The sequence below is a fragment of the Triturus cristatus genome, chromosome 12 (genome assembly GCF_964204655.1).
Source record: "Triturus cristatus chromosome 12, aTriCri1.1, whole genome shotgun sequence".
Taxonomy (NCBI): domain Eukaryota; kingdom Metazoa; phylum Chordata; class Amphibia; order Caudata; family Salamandridae; genus Triturus; species Triturus cristatus.
This window is the reverse complement of record NC_140595.1, coordinates 13,021,098-13,044,893: the sequence shown is the minus strand read 5'-3', so window position 1 is coordinate 13,044,893 and position 23,796 is coordinate 13,021,098. Positions and strand designations below refer to the sequence as shown.

Below are 23,796 nucleotides of genomic sequence, written 5' to 3'. Positions count from 1 at the left end.
CTTACCTGTGCCAGGCTTGCTTGGTTCTAGAAAATAAACTAACTAAAAGACTATTTTTATACAAAAACAATTGGTCTGAAGTTCAGTCAATGAGTGTATGAATCCATTTGCTGACTGAGTGTGTATAACAAATGCTGACTGAGTGTGTATAACAAAAGCTTAACACTGTCCTGTGATAAAGCCTTACTGCTCAACTACACGACCACAAATAGAGAGTAAGGTGCTATCTCACTTTACCTCTGCCTACGTTTTGGGTTCCACTGGACTCTGTGCACACTATACCTCACTTTGGTATAGTATATACAGAGCCAGCTTCCTACACTTGTTTCTTTCATATAAGACTCTATCCATTCATCCTTCAATCCACCCGCTGTTATCCACCATTTCACCTGTATATTCCGTCATCTATTCGGTCATTCATCCAACATTCAGTCTGTCACATTCTGTCTGTCCACCCATCCATATCCACACCTATCCATTTTGAAACCAATCCATCCATCCTTTCACTTGCCATCCATCACCCCTTTTTATCCATCCATTCATCATCCATCCTTTCACTCATCGAACCTTTCACCCAACCATCCATCCTCCACTCATCTATCCCTCCATTTACTCTTTCACTCGTCCATCCACTTTGTCACTCATCCATCCACTCTCCCTTTCACTAATCCATCTATTCTTTCACTCATCCATCCTTACACTATCTATCCACCCTTTTACTCCATCCATCTATTCATTTACCCTTTCACTCATCTATCCATCCATCCTTTCTCTCATCCTCCATCCATTCACCCTTCCACTCATCCATCCATTCACACACTCCACCATCATCCCACCCTTTCACGCATCCCTCCAACCACCCTTTCACTCATCCATCCTTTCACTCCATCAATACAACCACTTTTTAACTCCATCTATTTATCCAGCCTTTCACTCATCCATCCACTCATTGACCCATTCACCCACTATTTCACTCATCCATCTTTTCTCTCATTCTCCATCCACCCTTTCACTCACCCATCTATTCACCCTTTCACTCATCCATCTACCCTTTCACTCATCAATCCACTCATTGATCCATCCACCCATCCTTTCACTCATACATCCTTTCTCTTATTCTCCATTCACCCTTCCACTAATCCATCCAACCATTCAGCCTTTCATCACTCATCCTTTAATTCATGTATCTATCCATCTACAGTTTTACTCACCTATGCATAACTTCACTCACAGATTCAGCTATCCTTTCACTCACTTATTCATCCATCCGTCCTTCCACTCATCCATCCGTCCTTCCACTCATCCATCCGTCCTTCCACTCATCCATCTCATGAAGCTCTTATGGCCCAATCAAGTGAAGCAAGTCATCGCGACCATCCCTATAAGAGGTTGCTTGTCTCTTTCATCCAAGAATCTATCCATCCATTCATTCATCAATTCACCCACTGATATCCATTATTTCACTTGTATATTCTGTCATCTATTCCATCCACCCAGTCTTTCATTCCAACCATCCAACAATTTACCCTTTCTCCATCATTCATCCTTTCACACACCCATCCTTTCACTCACCCCTCCTTGCACTCATTCATCGTGCATCTATCCATCTGGCCTTTCACTCACTCATCCATTCACTCGCTCTCACGCCCTGTCACTCACTCATCCACCCTTTATTTAGAGTTTTATATTGCCCTGGCTAGACCTGGAGGTATCAGAGCGCTTTACATAAGGAACAGCATGTTACAAGTTACAAAAATAATCACATTAATTACAGATTCAGTGCAGGAGTTATTAGCAACCTTGAAAAACAAGATCCACAAAAAAAGAAAAAGGCCAGGGAGAGCAGGGAGGTCACGGGGGGGGGGGGGGGGGGGGGGGAGAGTCAGCAGTGGAGAAAAGGACGAGACATAAGTCCGAGGTCCGGCTGGGTAGGTGACGGCCATAGCGGGGTGCCAGAGCCTGTCTCCCCTATAGCTGTCGAAGCAGCTCCACCGGGAATCGGACATACATTTCGGACTCTGCTGGATAAAAAATGATGATCAGGAAGGGGCCAAAAATCTAGAGACCAGAGACGGGCTGGTGGAGCTGGCAAGGGTGGCAGGTTAGAAAGGGGAGTGTAGCTTGGCAGCCATCTTAAGGTCAGGCAAATCGAGTCTGTTGATTTCCAAGTCTTTGTAGGTGGTATTGTCTCTAGATCTTGGGATTGTTCCCTCAGCTAAGGCCATTATTCTAGTGGAACATCGGACCCCCTTGTCAGATGGGACATCTTTACATACCGGTGAAAATACATTGCTGGGTGTCAATAAAGAGTCAGGCCCCGTGAGCTCCGCTTAGAAAGTAAGTGCTGAGTTACATAAGAATATAGAGTGATCCCCGTGGGCCCCGCTTCTATATCCAGGCACAGGTCGCTGTTTTCCACTGAGGGCCTATGGGAAGCTGCCGCCCGCCTTGTGGTTGCTGCAGGGGTTCGCCAGCTAGGGAGGCCTGTGCCAGCCCCAGGACGTTGGGCAGAACGGAACAGTCCTCCCTCGTTACCACTTTCTAGCGCTGACATTCGATCGGCAGGCAGATCATTCGGAACCCCCATTCCGTGGATGCATCCAGTGGCGAACTCGAATCGGCGCAGCGTCCCGGCCGGGCTACACCAGATGGCAGCGGTCGGAGTCTCTACGTCCCGATCAGCTCACCGTCCTCAAGCACGAGCCGCACCGCAGACAGGGCAACCACGGCCCATTCATCCACCCACTCTACCGCCTTTTCAGCTACCCACTCTCCCGCCCTTTCTCTCACCCACTCTCTCGCCCTTCCGCTCCCCCATCCATCCACTCTACCAACCCCCCTTTTGCAGTAATTAGGAGCCTGTATCTGCCAAGTTGCAGACAGAAGAGGCCCATCAAGAACACCACCCTGCTGTAGCTTCTAAAGGGGGGGGGAGTTGAGACACCCCCACCTGACATCTGTCCCTGTTACCCACCCATGAGGTCTCGCCTAGCTTTCCTTTTACAAAGCGAGGTTCACCAGACATCTGCAGGGAACCAAGACTACAACTCCCAGAAAGCACCAGCTTGTCAAAGAAAAGTCCAGTAGTAGGAAGCAGGGATAATTAAACAGAGGCAGGTGACAACTTCCCTCCTCTCTTGAGATGCGGCATTTTTACAGAACATGGTGATAAGGGAACCTCCTCTGACCAATGAGAATCCACCTACGGGGCTGTCAGCTGCCCACCATCAGGTGCCCAGAATCCCCAGGAGATAAAGGCACTGCTTGCGCCGTCACCCCAATACCTCGGTAGCCGATGAATGGCACGTGGAGGGCTCACCTGGCTGCATCCCTCCAGTGCCCACCTGCCTCTTCATTGAAGCCTGGGTATTGGCCATGCGAGTCACGTGACCTCAGTAGGTGTGGCCTGCAGTTACCGGAGAGCCTGTGATTCGTCCAAAGGAGGCCACGTGATCAGGTGTCTCACCTGCACAGCAGATTCAAAGATGGGCGGTGGGCCCGGTGCTCTGGCTTCACTCTGGTAAGTAGCTCCTGGGGGTTGTTTGTTTTTTATTGTGGCTGTAGCGGTTCTGCTGTAAATATTGTCAGTTTTTGGTGGTGTTAATCGGTGCTGTTCCTTCCCGGGTGATTTTGGTTTCCGCACTTTGTTTTGTGTTTTAGGCCTTTGAGGTTCGTTTCCTGCCCAGGGAGCGGGTGAAGGCTGAAGAGGGGTCGTGTTTGGGGGGAGTGGACGATCACAGGTAGGTGTTTGTGTTAGTTTTTCTCTTCCTGGGACTGGAGATGATTTTTGACCCGGTAATGTTTGTTTGTCTTTGAGATGCTATCATTCATTCTCTCTCTTCTCCCCCCCGAATTAATTACTCCTTCTCTTATTTGTCTAGATGTTTTAGTATTTAAAGTTTTTATATTGTAGTGTTTATTGTAAAAAGTGTATGTTTTCTCCAATGGTATTTGCGTCCTTCGTGTCTCTTTTTATTTTTTATGTTATAACAAACCATGATCTAATAAAACAGTGTTGTGTTCTGGGAGTTGTAATTTATGAAGTTAAACTGGAATAACTTCCATGAAAAAAAGGTTGACTGGAAGGGAACGAGGGGCCTGGGCGAACTGGAGTTCTTTAAAACACCATCAAGTGAGCACTTCAGTAGGATACATCATTTTATTTTCTAATTTCCGGTTCCGCTGCAGCGGTGTCGAGTCTCACAAGAAGAGTGACTCTCGGGGGTAGAGGGGAAGGTTTCTTTCCTTGCGTTTGAATGCTTGTTTTTCGAACAGGTGTTGAAGGCGGCGGAAGAGGGAACATTGTATAGAATGGAGTGTTTTAGTGCGATTTTCAATTGAAGTCAGTTGAATGATTATATGGTGCAGTGACGCTCTTTGGTGTATGTTTCTTCTCTCCTCCACCAGGTGATTCTCGAAGCCCAGGAGTCTGACTCCAAGTCGAGGCACCAATGCTTGTTTGTTTCGGTGGAGCTCAAATGAGAGGGCGGGTCTTCTGTAAGGGCACTTATCAGAGACTGACGGCTTGGAGCAGATTTCAGTGACAGGACGTGTTCTTTCTGACCGGAAGAGGCGCTTCGAGGGCGCGAAACGCTATATCCATTTGGGAAGATGGTGCCCAGAGGGTTTCTGCTGCTGTTGGTGTTTGCTGCTGGGGAGGAATGGACCTGAAAGATCAGTTTCCTTAGATCGCTTACGTCCTGGGGCTGTTGGACAAATATTCCTTGTTTAGGGGTTCTGTTCCTGCTTTGCACCTGTACAAGGGGCCACAGTTGGTAGGCTGTTTTGTGTAGGGGGCACACTTGTCTCTATACAAGAGAGGGGTTTCTTGGGTGTCGGTGGGAGCGCTTCTGAGGTTCCGTGTCTTTTCTTTACAATGCCCTCCATCTTTATTTTCTGTTTTTGTCTCCATGCAGGCTTGTAGCTGGTTCTTTGTCTCCTGTAACTTCTTATCCTATGTGATCCGCTGGCAGAGTGTTCAGTGTGGTGGGCACAGCTGTGGCTTGGACCGTCTGATGGGACCGTTGCTGGTTTTCAGACTTGACCAGGATTGACCATCCGGTCTTGAGTTCCCTGTGCCCTTATTCTCCTAAACGGAGTAGTCTTGCTTGAAGGGCTGCTGGTTTGCCTTGTGTTGCTTTAACTTTTTGTTCTTCGTTTTCAGGTTGTTGCAGAGCTGCGGTGGCAAAGTTTGCGTTGGCGTTTCAAGCCTTTTCATTAGCTGCCAGTCTTTTAATGGAAGTCCCAGTCATGGAGTACTTGACGGGCGAGACCCACTAGAAAACCGGCTCACAGGACTCCACGAGTGACCGCTCCTCAGCAGCTGGTGATTGACTAGCTGCTTCTCTTTGCGCTCACCACACGCACACCTCAAACTGCTGCTTTACAAAAAAAAATCTTGGCCATTTTCAAATACTGAGCGCCAAGTGGAGCGCACGGGTACTGGTAGTACAGATACGGGCCCTTCTACTGAACACCTGTACCCAACTATTTACCTAAATGCTTTTGGTTGGGTGGGATGTAGCAGCCCCTCCTGAATCTACGCCCCGTATATTTGCTCTGAGTGGGGTTGATTAGGAAAGCAGATTGTGACTGCACCAAAAGCAAGCATCCGACCAGTCTTTCCGAGTGAGGGACGCAACTGTGGCTTAAGTTGTCTTGGTAATGGGTCCATTTTATTGGAGTGCGAGGGATTGCAAGACCCTAGCGTCCTGCCATCCCCTGTTCTTGTAGGCCTTCTACCAATCGCTTCAGGGGCATTGTTACCAACGTGTGTTCTAATCGTCCTGATGGACTCACTCTGCTTGTATTTATATATTATGAGTACGCTTTGACATCCATACCCAACATCTTTCCATCGTTACTCTGGACTGCACTTTGCAGCTCCCTGGTAGTCTCTGTGAGAACCGTTGGAGGGCAGTCTGCAATCTGTTGAAACGCTGCTACTCTGGCGCTTTTCACCTCCTTCGTCCGATCTGGGCATTTTACGCTTGGATGGTAGTAACCTGCAGTCTTTCAAGGAGTGATGGCGTAGACTTGAACATGCGCCATATTTTTCAAGGCTTCTATAAGGGAGACATCAGCGCTGAGAGGCTGACGTGGTGGTTTGAGGGCAATGTTAAACATTGTTTTCCTAGAATATGTAAGGCGGGCCTGGTGTGAAGGTGCAGCTTGTGGAAACTTTAGAGCACGTTTACTACAACAGAGTCGGAAGCTGCCTCCTTATGGTGTAACAGATGTATAATGTGCAGAGTCCAGGTATATCCTTACGAGTGGAGAGGGGCTAGCCTTAGCAATCCCAAGGTTCTCTTCTAGGGGGTACGGTGGTCGAGCATCCTTGGGCGTATCGGTCTTTGACATCTGTGTGCACACAGCCAATAAATGATGCACACAACTCTAGGAGATCTCTTCCCCCCCCCCCCCAATTTATAAAAATAACTTCATTTTCTTTAACTTAAGGCACTACCATCGCTGACCACTACATACTTTCGAAAAAAAGCAGGTTAAAAGAAAAGTCTTTAAATCATGAAGTACTTCATGGCCATGTTAACTTGGGAAGAAAACATACGCTGTGTATAGTAACTTGAGAACAACTCGTGGGACCATTCGCCGTGACATAAGGTGAATATGGGACAAGGTCCAAGGCCACACCAGCAGACCACCTTGGGAGGCACTGGGGTATCCAGGTGCGGAGGTGTTTCAGCGTCTGGAGATTTTGATACTTAAATCTTAATTGAAGCACTTTGTGGTAATGTTAACCTCTATAGGTAAAACCTGTATTGCGTTTGGGCGTGTGGGAAGAGAGGCTGCAGGCTTGGACTGGGAGAACAGTCTGGCTGAACCCATAGGTGGTCTTAACTTGTGATGCTTGGGGGCGCCTTTAGTTCTCTTCTCCAGAGGCAGTGCGTGTAGAGGTGTCTTTACGTTTCGGATTTTCAGCACTTGCTGTAGAGGGGAGCTGCAGGCAGTGTCTGGAAGTCCACAGTTGGCAAGTCCAAGGTGAGCTCTCTGGAGGACCACACCGGCACCTTTGGACCATTTCAGCTTGGGCTAGGAAGTACGAGTGCAGTTGTATTTTGTGGCATCACCTTTTTGTGGTCCGGAGCACTCATCTTTGAGGTGCCTGCAGGGAAGCAGCTCCACAGTTCTTGAGTCTTTATTGGAGGCATCCAGTTCTCTCGGGCTTTAGAGGCACTGCTGCTGTAGGGCTAGACCACTATTGTGCAGTCTTAGGATAGATGTTTTTAAAGCGCTCGAATGCCGTGACGTCTTGGCGCTAGAGTGAGTACAAGTATTACAGCCTATATCATATGCCTATGTTATGGCACACAGCCAGGTCTTCAATTCTTTCCTAAATACTAGTCTGTTTGATTGAAAACGCATGGCTGTTGGCAGTGAATTCCACAGCTTCGCTGCACAATGGGGAAAAAAGCTCTCCAACCCCATCTCACCTTCCTGATCCTATCAATATGGAGAAGACCCAACGTGCTGGATCTTAGTGAGCGAGCTGGAGTATAGGGTCTGAACATTTTTTGAATGGCCTTGGCTCCTCCACCATAAAATGCCTTGTGGACCAAGCATAGGGCCTTGAAAGCAACTCTCCGCTGGATGGGAAGCCAATGAAGGGCTCGGATTCCAGCGGAGGTTGGTTGGCCTCTTGGTATGTTTAGGAGTAGTCTGGCGGCGGCATTTTGTAATGACTGTAACCTGCTCATTTGGAATTTGTTGGTCGCCAGGAGCAGCCATTACAATAATCTAACTTAGACAAAAGAAGAGCCACTACCACTGTCTTCTGTAATTCCTTCCTGATAAAGGGAAACATCATCTTCAAGGTTTTGATTAAAAAGAAACAGGAAGAGGTGAGGCTGCTTACCTGGGCGGAGAAGGTTAGTTGACGGTCGAAAATAAACTCCCAGGTTTCTAACCTTAGGAGCTGGACTGGGGCATTCTCCAGCTGTCGTTGGCCACCACAGGGGTCGCCCCTGACCAAACTCAATGACCTCCGTCTTATCCGTATTAATTTTTAGGACGCTATGGTTCATCCAGGTCATAATCTCCTCTAAACAGGTGTGAAACCTGATGACTGTATCTTCAGGCTGTTTAGCCATTGAGATTATGAGCTGGGAGTCATCTGCATATGACACTAAAGCAAAACCATGCTTCCTAATGAGACTGGCCAGGGGCAGCATATAGATATTTAATATCGTTGGTGATGATGCTGAACCCTGGGGAACCCCACAAGGCAGATAAAAATGATCTGACTGCAGGCCCTCCCAGTCCAGGCTCTGTACTCTCCCCTCCAGGAATGAGGATAGGAGGGACAGAGCTGAACCCCCGATCCCTTCCTCCCGCAGCTGCTGCTCTAACACCGACCTCCCGCAGCTGCTGCACTAACACCGTGTGATTCACAGTGTCGAAGGCTGCCGACAGGTCAAGTAATACAAGAACTGCATTACCCCCACTATCAACTGTTCTCCGGATCTCCTCGGCTGCTACAATTAAGGCTGATTCGGTCGAATGGTTAGATCGAAAACCATGTTGAGTTGGATAATAAATCATTAGTGTCCAGATGATCCATCAGTGTCTTATTCATTGATTTCTCTAGAATCTTAGCCACTATAGGCAGACCGGCAATCGGTTGATAGTTCTTAGGCTCCGTAGGATCTAAAGTATGTTTTTTAAGAATAGGTCTAATCGTGGCACTTTTCCAGACTGCTGGATAGCTACCAGACTCCAAGACTTGATTAATTAACGGCGTCAGTTCGGCGCCAATTCTGCTAGCGACCAAATGCAGCACCATAGCAGGACCGGGGTCTTTAGGTGATCCAGATTTTATAGAAAGGAGTTTACAAACCATCTTTACTGATCACTGGTAATCTGGTTAACTCCACATCAGATAGTTCTATCTTCATTTGTAATAGATCTAATTTATCTGGGACCGTTCGTGCTTTCAGAAGGTTATCATAGATAACTTGGACTTTATTCTGAAAAAATGTTGCTAGTTTATTGCACATAGTTTGATTCGGATGGAAGGTCCAGCTGTGATTTAGAGAGCAGATTTACCGTTCTAAAGAGCTCACTAGAGGAATTGCCAGCTTCCTCAATTTTGGTGATACAAAAAACAGTGGTCCTAGACCTATATTTAAATTGTATTAATCAAATGTTTCGATTTTACATATTGAATAAATTACACAACATAAAGTGCAACAAACGACCATGAAATCGATCACCATATTTTTATTTAAAGCAATTAGGTGAAAACCAGACAATAAATATCAATAGCAATTTGAGAAAGGTTGCTCCAGAAGGAGACGTGCAGTGAAACAGGGTGCACTGGTGTGAAGTGAAGGAGAATAATTCAACCAAATATATATATAGAAAATTTAATATGTCAAAGCAAAAGGAACGGTTGCAAATCACCGTCCTTTTGAAGTCTGCCCAAGTGTATTCCCACAAACGTTTATATCAGTTCTCACTAGAAATCAATTCTAGGATGGCACATGAAAATAGTTAAGGGTCCAGACTAGATTAATTGGGCGTCGACGTTTCGCTCCGACTTGTGACCAAAGGGGGGGTTTGATTCCTCGGTCTTGCGGATCTTCATCTGGACTGAACTGGGCAACCCATCAATTAGGAGTGAGCAATGAGGTCCGTGGTTCCTTTAATGAATCAAAGGAGGAGGATATGAGTCTCCAACGTAATCTTAACACTTAGGGGCAGATTTATGAGCCCCTTGCGCCACTTTTGCGTCACTTTTAACATGAGAAAAGTTACGCAAAAGTGGTGCAAGGGGCTCATAAATCTGCCCCATAGTGTCCAATGAATGTACCCCGGTGGCGTCAAGGAGATAAACGATTCCAAGCCAGCAGCATTAGTCATACTTTCAAACGGGCTCCGGGGGTTTTGTTGGCAGAAACGCGCCCAACAGTCCGCGGCCGTCTCCAGGCTTGTAAACAATGCCTAGTGACCAATTTTAGTGGTACAGAACGACTTTTTTTGCCGCAAGAATTGCCTCTTTATATTGTTGGAGAGCAAGATTATAGTTTATTTTCATAGCATTACCATAATCTTGCCTCCACGGACGCTCAGTAGTTCGACATTTTACCTTTTAGGCTCTTCAATTGTGGATTATACCAAGGGGACGAAGGCTTAAGTCTCCTAACTGTTGACAATTTTTCTGGGGCTACCTGGTCAGCCGCTGTCCGGAGCCAGTTATTAAACTCAGAGCCTGCCACATTGTTATTTTTAGCCAACGACGGGGTACCTTGACCAAGGGCTGCTATCATATCGTTGGCATGGACTTTGTTCCAACATCTGGTCTTTACCTTAGTTGGTTTTACTTGTGTTTTCTGAGTTGGCAGCGGGACCCTGATCTTAAAGTGGATCGCATGGTGGTCTGACCATGGAAGAGGTACTTCTTTTGACACGAGCGTCTCAGAATTATTCGAAAAGACGCAATCTAAAATGTGACCAGCCTGAGTGGGCTCTAAAACCAACTGGGTGAAACCAAAAGTTGCCAGGTTGTCCAATCTACCTGTATCTAAATTATCAGCAAGTTCCAAGTGGTAGTTAAAATCCCCGAGAATCATAAACTGGACAGAGTCTGTGTAGGATTCTAAAAGGGTCATTAGAGACTGTGCAAATGAGGCCTTGGGTCCGGGGGGATGATAGATTAGTAGACCCTGAAAATTCAGAGGATTATTATTAATGGTAAAATGTAGGGCTTCTGCCGGAAAATCCCTAATGGTGTCTACCCGCAGTTTTTTAAATGCTCCCTATGAATAATAGCTATGACCAGGGGTTCTGGCGCTGGTCACGCTCCGGGCGCAGACGGGCTTTGAGCGGCGCGCCTGCTGTGTGCGCCCACTGCGCGGCCGCCCCAGCGCATTTTATATAGTTTCCGGTAGCGAAAAAGACTAGCGCGTCAACCCCTGTGCGATGCGGACCCGCTAACATCCGGGTTCTGCCAGGGCCGAGCGCGAAGTGACGAACAGATAAGTGAAGATGGCCAGGTAAGGAATAAAACCTTACCTGGTTTTGATGGAACAGCACAAAAGCTGGCAGGGCTGGTGCCAAGACAGTTGTTTTTCAGTGTCCTGCTCTTGTTACTCTTCAGTGTCCTTTTGTAGGCATCAGGATCTGATTTCCTAGTGCCAGGGCTCCCCAAATCCTAACTTTAGGGTATGATAGTAGCCAATAGGCTATTTACCCTGGGGTCATTACGCCCCCTTTATGCCCACTTCCTGGTCTAAGTGGGCATAACCCTATCCGAAAGACCCCACCTTTGCCATCACCAAGATGATCACTTCTGAAAAGTTGCATCAACGTAAGGTAGCGCATTAAAGTGCTACTTGCCTGAGGGTGGACACTTGTCTTGCGTAGCTAACTTTCCTGCCTGTCCATGTGCCAAAGGGCTCTAGACACAGTGGGGTTTACCTCCTCTTGGTAGTAGCCAGACTTGTACATTAAAGATGGCCCCCTAGAAGCTCCCCAGCACTGGAATACATATCCGTGGATCATCCTGTGGGTGGGGGTGCAAAGCACCCTCTACCCGAGCAGACTTTGTTTATGCCCCCACCCCGCAGATCTAGGGTCAAACTCTTCTTGGGTGGCAGGCTGGTGAAAACCAGTCAGCACATCGGCACCCCAGTATCTGGTAGATTTTCAGGGGTCCCCTCTAAGGAGCTCTCTGGATGCATGGATTACTAAATGACGCTAGCATCAGTGTGGCTCAGTTAGTCTTGCACGGTTATAGTCTCACAATATATTGCACTATAAGGGCTGCTGTAGGGGTAACTTACATTACATGTAGTATTAGGAGACAAGGACACTATGCTCACTTTTTAGAGCTCCTTGTCATGCACACTGCATGAGTTTAGTTCTGAGTCCCTTAGAGTGGCACAATATATGCTGCAGCTCTTGGGGACTCGTCAGGAAACAGATTTCGCATAGTATTCTACAACACCCAGCTCATCCTCTCTCACCAAGGAGCCCGACGTCACCAGGCACAGTTTCCAGGAAGGAATGAAGGACGTCGCATCCTGGATGAGCAGCAGCTGCCTGAAGATCAACTCTGAGAACTGACGTCCCCCCCCCTCGGATCCACCACCACTGCGTGGGGTGACACCTGGTGGCCCCCTGAAACCCTGAAATCCCCATGCACCACGCCGGCAACCTCTGCTTTAGCTCTACTCGCTCACCATTAACTGACAGATCAACACCGTGTCCAACATGTTCCAACACCCTCCCCATACTCTGCAAGAACTTCAAATGGATCGATTTTACCCCCCCCCCCCCCCGCGGGACTCCAGGAAGACTGTCGCCATAAACTCATCACCAGCAGGGTGGACTACGGAAACGCTCTCTACGTCGAATTCACCAATCTTTCGCAAACTCCGGACAATCCAGAATGCCGCAGCCAGACTCTTCCTCTGCATCCCACGGCACGACCGCATCACCCAGCACCTCCGTGACCTCCACTGGCTCCCCGTCCATTGCCTTCAAGCTGCTCACTCATGCCTACAAAGCCCTACACAACACTGGACCCCCAAAACCTGAACGAAAGAATCTCTTTCCACGCCCCCAAGAGAAACCTCTGCTCAGCTGACCTAGCCCTTGCTGAAATCCCCCGCATCCATTGAGCTGGAAAGGGAGGCAGATCCTTCTCATACATCATGGTCAAGACCTGGAACAAGCCCCCCCCCCCCCTCAGCATCAGATTAAGCCCCACTCCAAGTATTCAGTTAAGACCTCAAGACCTGGCTCTTTGGATGACCTCTGAGCTGCCTGACCCCCCCGGCGACTTGAGACCCTCAGAGGTGAGTGGTGTGCTCTATAAATCTGATTGAATCTCTTTAGTACCTACCCCCTAGGTACCTGGGGTGCCATTTACAGGGCCTTAGAGGTGTTAAAGGCCTGGTCACTTGGGGATCAATTGACCAGTTAACTTGTCTTGGGGAAAGAGCCCTGAGGCACCAGGTTAGCGGGAGCCCAGTGCACCTCAAAGCTGCATCAAACAGGCAAAAAGCGTGTGGGGGGAGGTGGCTACTGCAGCTACAGGCCAGCACATAATGGCCAGCACATAATGGCCATTATCCAGCCTTTTGTCTTTCCTATCCTTTGTTTCCCACTTTTCTACTTTCTTATTTCTTACCTCTATTTCTATTATGTGATGACTAAATTAAAAAAAAAAGTGGCTTTAATTTAAGCCCGACCTCAGCACTGCAGCCGGGGCCCCATGTGGGCACTCGTTTTTTTATATAGGGTGTCCCACTGGGTGAACCGGCTGCAGTGCTGACGTCAACGGAGAGGTGACAGAGTTTGGCGCTGGTCTGTCACCTCTCTCGAGATAGCCTGAATTTTGGCACCCAAGGGCCGTACAGAAAGCCTCAATTCAGATATCTCGCAGTGAAATCTACTCACTAGAGGAGAAACCCTTATGCAGAGCAGAAGCTTCTACCTTTGATGCTGGAAGGCCTTATTTCTGGTACAGGATGCACAAATCTGTCACCCCCCCCCCCCCGATATTGGTTTCTCCACTTGAGCTCTGAACCAATTTATCCTTCTCTATTGCAGATCACCCTCATTTTTAGATGCTTTCTTCTGTCTCCGCGCTGCTCCAATTCCTGAAGCACAGATGGTGGTTGTCTGCGTGGAACCCATCAATTCAAGCTGCAGGGTTGAGGGGTAAGTCATGGTGTGTATGACGCATGCCAATGAATGTAAATTAACTGAGGAAACTAAATCCTAGAAATCCAGTTTTAAATAAATGTTACTTAATGACCTATAATTTACTACTCAATATTTTGAGTGCTGAAGAGTGCAGTGTATCTGAACAGAACATACATTGCATTAATGGGGAAACTGTTCACTTACTAAATCCCAGTTGAGGAATACATTTTCAGATGTTCTATTTGCCTTTATAGAACCTGACTGCATTGTGTCCTGAAAAGGGTGTTTCAGTCTCTTACTTTGCTTGCAATAAAGATAAGTTCTGGGTTTGTAACATCCACTATAGAAAAGCATGTGATATAGGAGTTTGGACCCCAGACTTCTACGAGGTGGTGGAATAGAGTGAATCGGGTGATATTACTGTGAGGACTGGATGGGTCTTGGAGAATAGAAAGTGGAGTAAGTAGTTTATGGTGCCGTGAGTATTTCTCAGAATAGATGTGCTGCACCAGGTCTGTGACTGGCAGATCCTGCTGTTTTGCAAGAGGGTGTGGTTTGGGAGGTAAATCTAGAAGGGTTTAATGGACCAGGCTATGAAGTAGTCCAAGATGGCGAGGGAGGGTTCACCTTGTGGCAAGTTATCCAGGAACAATCGGGATATTTAGCTGTTTGCACATGTCTCACTTGCTTTGCATTAATTGACTAAAGGAAAAGTTCATTTAGACCTGGTCCCGTGCTGTTAGGGCTTCCATAGCTGAAGATTCCAAAGATCTTAAATGGCGTCCCCCTGCGTGGAGGGATGTAGGCTTCGAAAGAATGCGTCTGCTCCCAAATGCTGTGGTCTCTGCTTGCGAAGGGCGGTCCCGCAACTCAAGTTTTAAGAGTGAGGTTTTAAATGGGGTGTGGAGGGTGCGTGTGTTCCTCAAACGTCCTCTTACAACCAGCTCCCAAGGCAGTGACCTCTGCGGACTCCATTTTTCTTCTTACCTTGAATATACTGGCATGTTTGAGAGGGTGTTCTTCAACCTAGAGTGGAGAGAGGAGTAAACTGACCTGTTTGGGTTACAGCCGAGAGGGTTGGGGTAACCTTGTAAAGAATCTGTTTGCCTGTGTTGATTTTCGATGCTTGAACATCTCTGGTGGCTGTAGCTGTCTTCGCTCACGTTCTTCCTCTTGTTTTCTTGTAGGTGACGCTCCTCCCACAGGAAGCCTCTTGGAGGAAATCTTTGGTGGCCAGACCGTGTCATTTCACAGCTTCACATTATTGCAAAATAAAGTGTTGAACTGAATTATTGTGTCTGTGCTAATTTAAGAGAATGGGTGATCAAGGTTTCCTCAGAGGGGCTCTCCTGTGGGTTCATTGTCTGCATGTTATCTGGTCCATCTTTAGAAGATTGGGGGGGGGGGGGGGGGGGGCACACATTCTTGTGATGGGTAGTGATCTAATGTTACAAAACTGCTTCTCCCAGATGTGCATTACAATGCAAGCTTAAGGTTAGAATGGTTAGGGGGGGGCAGTTTGCAATTGCATCACCTGTACCGTGCCATGGTGTTCCGTCAAACGTTCCTTTGACACTAGTTGACCTGCATGTGTTCCTTGGCTGCTAGGAAGTATCTTTTATTTAGGGTGTTCTACGCCACCCCTCCTGGTGACCATGGGTGGAATGAGGGCTATGGGCTCAGTCTCCTGACACCCCACAAGATAATGTCCAGCTGTGCCACTTGGGCACCACCCTTAAATCATGACTTCGTTCGTGTAACTCAGAACTTGTTGACGCTTAGTAGGAGAGATTAACCATGCCTTCCTTTTTGTTACTCCTTTTGAGTGTAGAATTCCATGGACCAAGCTAGGACTTGCCCTTCCTATAGATCGAGGTGACACAATTGGGGTACTTGGTCTACCTTGCCTGTTGGTGTGCATTGAGAACTACTGTAGGGTTTCCTACCCACTGAGTGCAAGGCACAGTAGCAGAAGGCCAAACATGTAGATGTGTGCAGAGTCCAAAGGAGAGGCTTAGTGGAAGATGAGTCTAAGCCAACCTTGGAATGGTTAAGGGGATGGTGAGATGAGACGGGTGGTGTAAGTTTGATTTTAGTGTAGTATGGGAAAGGCTGGACGAGGCAGTGTTTAGAGGATACCGGCGCGACTGGAATTGTTAGCAGGCAAGGTAGTAATGGAATAAGATTTATCTTTGTTGGTCTCGTATCTTTGTACTTTGGCTGTCCAATCATTAACATTTTCTGGCCTGCTTAAAGCCGCCCTCAGAGCCACGGAAGCCTATGCTGGGTGTAGGCAGGACCACTAGAACTTTTAGTTTATGGCCATTTCCTCATGGGGTTACTAAATCCTGCGGCGTGTTGCTGCATGTTGGAAATCTCCTCTTTCTGTTGCGTATTGCTGTATTTGGGTGTCGGACGGCCACTAATGAGGTGAAGCCTTTGCCTGGCTAGTCGTTACCAATTTGCCCAGCCACTGGGGCCTGCCTTGCCAAGAGATGTTTGCTATTCCAGCATGTTTTACTAGTGTTGCGCACCAGAGCAGCTGCTGTTCAGCATGGCTAAAAGTAAGGAGAATAGTGTGGTGGCAAGGAGTGGCGTCATGGAGTTTTGTACAATGGTGGGGAGTAGTGCAGCGACACGATACCGTGCTGTTATTAGACAATACATCTTCAATTGAAATGACCACTCCGTTTGCACTTACATGCAGTTATACTGAAAAGTATACAATGCAAACATGTCATTACCCAATGTGATTTTCATCAGCAGTTTACTTAAATTGTGTGTGATAGAGATACTTTGTACAACCTTCCTCGAGCACAACCCCAATAGCCAGAATGATTGTTGGCTAAATCCTCAACCTCACTTTGTGGTCAAAGAAAATCCACATCAAACTCCCAGTTAAAGACTGCCAACTCTCTTCTGACCTTAGGACTATGGGCACTTTCCCACCCTATTGCAGTGGGAAAGTGTGTGTGCCCTTCCTACACATGCCAGGATAGGATGCTTACTTGACTGGGTTAGGTGTCGTACCTGTGAGTGTCCTGTAAAATGGTACACCACACCCCAGCCGGTGCCCCATTGGCTAATGGGAACACCACCTTGATTGTAACATTGTTAATGTCTCGTGCTCAAGTTGATTGGTCTCACTCTATAGCAAACGTTGAGTGGGCTGTTCACTACCACCAAACCGGGGTAGGTGAGTGGCTGGGTAGGTACATGTGGGATACTTGCTGGGTGGGGCAGATTCTCTTGTTAAGGCCATGAGGGCACTTTCACATTGCACTTACATTGGGAAAGTGCGTGCACCCTTCATACATGTTGTGCTCTCCTGAGGTTCTAAAGCATTGGACAGATTTGCCATGGCCAGCTGGTGGGTGTACTCTTGCACCTATTGTTTAAGACCTGGGCCCAGCTTGGTGTGCGCTTGGCACTGAGGGTATGCTAAGCATGTGTCCAGCTTGCCATTGCAGGCTGGTGTGCGCATTTGCACCAATGCTGCTCCTAAATGCGTGTCAAGCCTGCATGCAATCGCGCATTTACTCAGACTGGCCCGTTTCAGTCACTACCCACCCTGAGAGTGCCTTTCACTTCCACCAGAGTACCCGGAGGGTGTGTCCTAAGGGGTGAAGTGAGTGGCAGGTGAAAGGCAGGGCAGGTACACGTGCCCCCTGCCCAGGTAGTGAGGAATACCAATGTGTGTTTTCGCTACCTTTAGGGTTTGCTCTTCCCATAGGTTAACACGAGGAAGTGGTTAAAATCAACTCCGGCTACAATAGTGGATTGCAGTCGAGCAGCCTCATTATGTTTCTGGTCATTGGATCCACAGCAACATCCCCTTGGCCAGTGGTCAAGGTGGCTTTGTCATGATTCGCTTAGAAATGTTCCTACTGGAGTGGGCCTCTGTGCTCATAGCAGACAGAACGGAGCTACCGGCTGCTGTGTGGCACCCTGAAGTTCTCTCCAACGGTATAGTTTGCCCTCTTGGCTTGGACATCAAGGAACTCTTGAGAGGGACCCACTCAGTCTACCTGTGACACCTGAAGTGCAGTGCCATCCCATGCCCCATCAGCTGGATTCCTGCTGGTAGCATGGCGTTGAGCTAACAATTGTGCCTGTAGTCTGGATTGCCTTGTGGGAGCCCCCAAAGTCTGCCCACATCTAAGGTGTGTGGCCCCTGCATCGTGGTCACCATGGCATGCACAAGTGTCTAGCTGGAGGGGAGTGGAACCACTGGTTGCGAGACCCAGCGTGACCCGCTTAATCTATTGTGCGGCATCACTCTTATGCGATGGGCTAAATGCATACTTGTTGCGTGCAGTGTTTGATTCACAGGTTGTGACCCTAGGAGGTGGGAGGTGTACCTCATGAAGCATTCCTGAACTTGCACCTGTGTGTGACCAAACCATTCTGGTGTGACCAATGTCAACGTGCACCTGATGTTGAGCACTGATCAACATGTACCTGATGGGGTGTCTTCTCATTTCGAGAAGCACCCTGCTTCATTCAGCTAATGTTCCCTCTCTTGGCGCACAGCGACTCGGCTCACCTGGGCTTCCCCTGACTACAGTTTGCAGCCGGGTAGTATTGCCTGGCTCAGGCCTAGGTGGTGACTGACTGGGCAGGAGAACTCTCTGATTTTATTTAGAAATCTGTTTATTGACGTTTAGATGACATACATCATATCATATCACAGAACAGGATAATGCACAATTATCTTTGACAAACATGAGAATATCCATGTAGGTACAACCCTGACTGTAATAGTGGGGAGCAATGCACATTGCTTGTCCATAATGAAAGCCCCGACAGTCTGGTCACAAGCGTGAAAGCACTATTTATCGCGATCTTCCCCCGTGCAGGGAACTATCAGGTGGAGGCATTACACCTGCATTCACAGTCTCACAGCTGCTCATAAACAGAAGTATAAGTGTATGTTTCTAACAGTAAAACTACGCAGCCGGGAAACTAACACCCCTGCAGAGAAACAATAGTAGAACTCAATAGCAGCGCCCGGTGCTCTTCCAGGCATTCCCCCCCCGCCACCTCCCGGAGCCCCCATCCCCCCCTCCAACTTCTTTTCAAGATAGTACGCAACCAGCAGTATTTACGTCCCCATGGCTCACCATCTCAGCCTGAGGTATGACATCAAGTGTCGCTGCACCCTGTCAGGCGGGGCAACTCCTGGCCTGGTAGCGTGACCTCTCCAATGTGTCCCCCGTTTTCCTCTGCCTCAGTGTCCCCCGATCGCAATATGGACTGTACCAGTAACTCCCACTGTGTTGCTATGGGGGTCGCCCTGAGCCCCATTGTTTCCTCCCTCTGGAGGGCTACGCCCTCCGCCTTTGCCCAGACCAGGAACGAGCCACGCCACGCCCTCTCATGCGGAGGGGCGTCTGCCTTCCAGCGTTTAGTGAGGAGTCGCTTCGCCACCACTAACCCCAGATCAAGAAATCTAGAGGTGACCTTAGTAGAAGGCGATCTGTGAAATAGATGTAACAAGTGGGATGACCACTCGAAGGGAATATCACGCCCTGTACATTCGCTGAGCGCATCTCGCACTGCCCACCAGTAGACTCCCAAGACGGGGCAGCTCCACAACATGTGGATCAAATCCACGTCCAGTTCCGCACAACGGGGGCAACAAGCATCTGTGCGGTGTGTATCTGTTAATGGAGGCGGGCGTAAGATATGCCCGGTGTAAGATGAAAAATTGGATTTGTCAGAACCGCATGTTTTGGGAGACCCTTCGCAGACCCTGCAGGACCCTATCCCACTCCTTATCGGTCAGAGGACGATCCAAATCTGCCTTCCACTTTCCCCATAATGATGCCAGGCTCACTGCCGCGTGCGCACGCAACGCCGAAGCAAACCACCTGACCAGGCATCTCCCACGCCCCATCACGTGAAGGTACTGCATCACTAAATGCTGCTCCGGCTCCTCCTTTAGATCTCCCCACCGCTCCGCCAAGGCCTGGTGTCGAAGAAACTGCCCAGGGGTCAGTCCAGTCTCCTCCGCTAGGGTGGCAAACGAGAGAAGAGCCCCATCCCGATACAGATCTCCTAAAGTGCACACGTCTACTGCAGTCCAGTTCTGAAACCCCAAGCGGTCCTTGCCCGCCAGGTGAGCCCTCCAACGGTATGGCCGGTGCATAAGGGATCACGGACCGGGTGAGGCGAAGACACAGGCAAACATTTGTAGGCCCTGCCAATAGGAGTGGTGTCTGCCTCTCCACCTCAGCCGCCGGGTGAAAGAGCCCGAGAAGGTTATTCAGCGGGAGAGGGGGGGGGGGTTGTTGCCGTATCTTCGCGGCCTCTATCTGCCAACCAGCGTGCTACCCATTGAAGCTGCGCCGCTAGATGATAATGTTCAAAACAAGGCATGGCAAGTCCCCCCTGCCCGACGGGGAGGTACAATTTGGGCAGCGCGACCCTGTGTCGCGCAGCCCCCCAAATGAAGTCTCGGAGAGAGCGCGTCAAGCCCGTAAAAAAGGATACCGGGACATAGATGGGGAGGTTATTGAAAAAATAAAGTAGGCTATTCGGCCAGTCACCGAGAGGGGAAGGGTACTCCAAAATTTCATCTGGGCCCTAACTCCAGATACAGCCCTTCCCAGGTTGCCATCCAGGAGATCCGCCGGTTGGCGGTACACCTGGATACCCAGATAGCGGAAGGTATCCGGCCGCTACTGCACCCGTATTCCACCAAGGTGATAGCTGGGATCACCGACATCTGCACCGAACGCGTACAGACAGGACTTGGCGGCGTTTACCCGGAGCCCCGAAAGCCTCTCGAATTCACACAAAATGCGCTCCAGTTCGGCAGGGATTCGGGCCACATCCCTGACAAAGATCAACAGATCGTCCGCATAAAGGGACACCTGATGCACCGCATCTCCTAGCGGGATTTCATCGGTCAGCCCCTTGCGGAGTGTGGCCGCCAATGGCTCCATTGCGAGCGCAAACAAGAGGGGTGACAGTGGGCACCCCTGCCTGGTGCCGCGACCCACCGGAATGGCGTCAGATATACGGCCCAGTTCTCACCCTCACCGTAGGCCGTTTGTATAAAAGGGCTGCCAGTTGAAGAAAACCGAGGTGCAGTCCAAAGTGTGACAATGTTGCCACCAGGTACCCCCACTCCAAACAATCAAATGCCTTTTCAAGGTCCAGGACCAGACAGCCCACCCTAGGCCAGGGCCGAACACTGTCCATCCCCACTCGGAAAAACCGCCGCAGATTAAGAGAGGTGCTGTGCTTGGGTACGAAACCGTTTTGGTCGGAATGTATCATCGCTGGTACCACCAGCGCCAAGCGTTCCGCCAATACCTTCGCCAATATCTGTGTTGAGTAAGGCAAGGGGGCGATCGGACCCCAATTGGGTGGGATCTTTCCCAGGCATGAGAAGGGATACCAGGTGGGCTTTCCGCATGGACCCGGGCAGAGCACCCTCCTCCAGGGCGGCCAGATAAAGAGTGTGGAGTTTGGGCACTAACGTTTCCTTGTAGGTTTTATAGTATTCTGCTAGAAGCCCATCTGGACCCGGCGCCCTCCCGGTGGCCAAGGCGGTGACCGCATCTCTGATTTCTTCTGCTGTGAGGGGCCCCTCAAGTGATTCCTGATGCTCATCCGGAACCACGGACAAACCAGCAGCCTCCAGGAACAGATCTAGTTCCCATGTCGGCCGCTCTCCCGCCGACCGATACGACGACGCATAATGTGACGTCAGTGCCTGGTGGATCTCCCATTGTGAATATACTAGCGATCCATCCGGGCCACATATGGCGTCTATCGGTGCGTGGGCCGCCTCCTGGTGGAGCAACCAGGCTAGTAACCTCCCCGCCCTGTCCGACGTGGCATGGACACGAGCCGAGTGGGCCGCATAATTGTGGCAGCGCAGACGTTCCAGCAGTTCGGCATGACGCGCCCGAAGTCGCAGCAGTTGGTCCGATTCGCGACCGCCGCCCTCCCTGTGTAGCTCATGTGAAAGTAAGCGAGACTCCAAGGCGGTAAGGGCCCCCGCAAGTTGTCTGCGAATGTTCCACGTCGCGCCCAAGCAGTGTCCCCTAATGCAGACCTTGTGGGCGTCCTACTCCAGCAATTCACTGCTCGTGGTGCCCTCATTGAGATCGAAAAACTGTTCTAACGCAGTGCCTAATGAGGCCGGAAATTCTACATCTTCCAGGGCCGCTGACTGGAGGCGCCACGTAGGGACCGGAGGTCGATCCGGCCTCCATTGGAGACTCACCTTAAGGGTGTTGTGGTCCGAGTGCGTCCGACCTAGAAATCCCTCCTGGACTAGCCGGGAAAGCAGCAAGTGGGAGCCCACCACCCTATCGAGACGGACATGAAGATCATGCACCGCCGAGTAGTACGAATAAACTCGGGTGTCCGGGTGTAGACTACGCCACACATCCACCAACGCCCAGCGGGACATCCAGTCGGACAATTCCTGAGCGATCCAGGTACACATCTAGGACCGAGTTGAAGTCCCCTCCCAATAACCAGGGGAGACCCACATATGGCGCCAGTACCGCAGACAAGTTAGCGAGAAATGAGGGTTGTTCAATATTTGGGGCGTATAGTGAGCCCAGTACCATCCGCTGGCTATCAAGTCACCCATGTACCAGGGTATACCTCCCATCCGGGTCAGAGTCCCTAAGCATGTGAATGGTGTGCCCGCCCTTATCCAGACCAGTGTGCCCCTTGCACGTGCTAAGTAAGTGGTGCCAAAGACCTGACCCCTCCAGCGTGCGCGCAGCCTGCCCAGCTCCCCAAGTGTCATGTGTGTCTCCTGAAGGAGGGCTATGGATGCCTTGTGCCTCTAAGTACACAAATGTGGAATATCTACGCGCTGGTGTATGCATACCTCGAACGTTCCATGTGATTACGTTTGTGGTGGCCATTGGAATCTATCATAGTCGACAAGTGCGGCGGAGTCGGGGGACACCCCGTCAAGCAGGGCATAAAATCTCCACATATCCAACTTAAGCGCTGCATTGAAAACCACCAAAACCAAATAACACTGACGTGCAACCATGCACATAAACTAGTTAACAAGACCATTAAAACTGTCAGGGCAAACTCCCAAGTGGGCATTCGTCCAAACTATAAGCCAATGCTTATGAAGTACAACTAAGCCCAATGATGGCTAAGTGGGGTAACTGTGTAGCGTTAGGTGCCGTGGATCGCTCCCGTCTCATGGTGCCTACGCCTGCGCGATGCAAATGCTGTTTACGGCATGGGCTCGGGGCAGCGCGGGCTGGAGGACTCAGTCTATTCTGCCTACATCTCTAAGTTCGAGTAGCAGCTGGCATGTCAACAACCCAGCTCAGGAGAACCGCCCGTGGGCTTCCCCGCCTGCACCATAGCCTCCCATGCAACACCCCCCCGCCATCACCCCGCACCTCTCACACCGCACTTTAGAGTCATTAAGCAGCAATCACCAGTCCCCATGAAGCGCCCTGGAGGGCATGTCCAGTAGTGGATACTGACTCTACCTCACCTCTGGTTCACACTATCAGTTTTGAGGTTTGAGGGGTCACCAGCGGCATGAGCAGGTCATCAGAGAGTGCGGTTGACGGAGAGGATGAGCCACTAGTCCCTGGGCCAGTGCATTCGTTAGTGATCATATCTCCTCGACTCTCAGGAGATCCAATCATCGCCACCGCCGCCAGTGCACCCTGTCGTTCCAGGCGCATCCTCTTGGGGCTAGGAGCCACTACCCGGCTCGGTCCCCCATCATTATCGTGGGACCCTCCTCCTCTCCTCCGCCGGGATCTCCTCCCTCGACGTACGCTGGGCTCCGAGTCTGGTGGCCGCGGCCCGCCACCCCGCCCGGTCTCCTCCAGCCAGTCCCAGACCTCCGACGGTGCATCAAAGAAACGAGTCCCTCCTTAGTGACCACTCGGAGGCGCGACGGAAACAGGGAATAGGAGATCTCCAGCGCCCGCAGACGTCGCTTCACCGTCAGGTAGCTGCTCCGGCGTCTTTGCACCGCTGCCGTGTAGTCCGGGAAGAACAGCACCTGGCCAGTTCCCACCTGGATGGCGCCCAACTTCCTAGTTTCGCGCAACACCACCTCTCTGTCTCGGTAGTTGAAGAGCTTAAACAAGAGGGGGCGAGGACGGG

At 49.9% G+C, this 23,796-nt stretch overlaps 1 long non-coding RNA gene across 1 annotated transcript; it reads left to right on the top strand.

Moving 5' to 3' along the window:
- The first annotated feature begins 3,430 nt into the window (after positions 1–3,430).
- LOC146772185 (uncharacterized) lies at positions 3,431–13,679 on the top strand. The gene is made up of 3 exons (XR_014972043.1): positions 3,431–3,520; positions 3,661–3,740; positions 13,576–13,679. It is a non-coding gene; the product is annotated as an uncharacterized LOC146772185 (long non-coding RNA).
- The last annotated feature ends 10,117 nt before the right edge of the window (positions 13,680–23,796 follow it).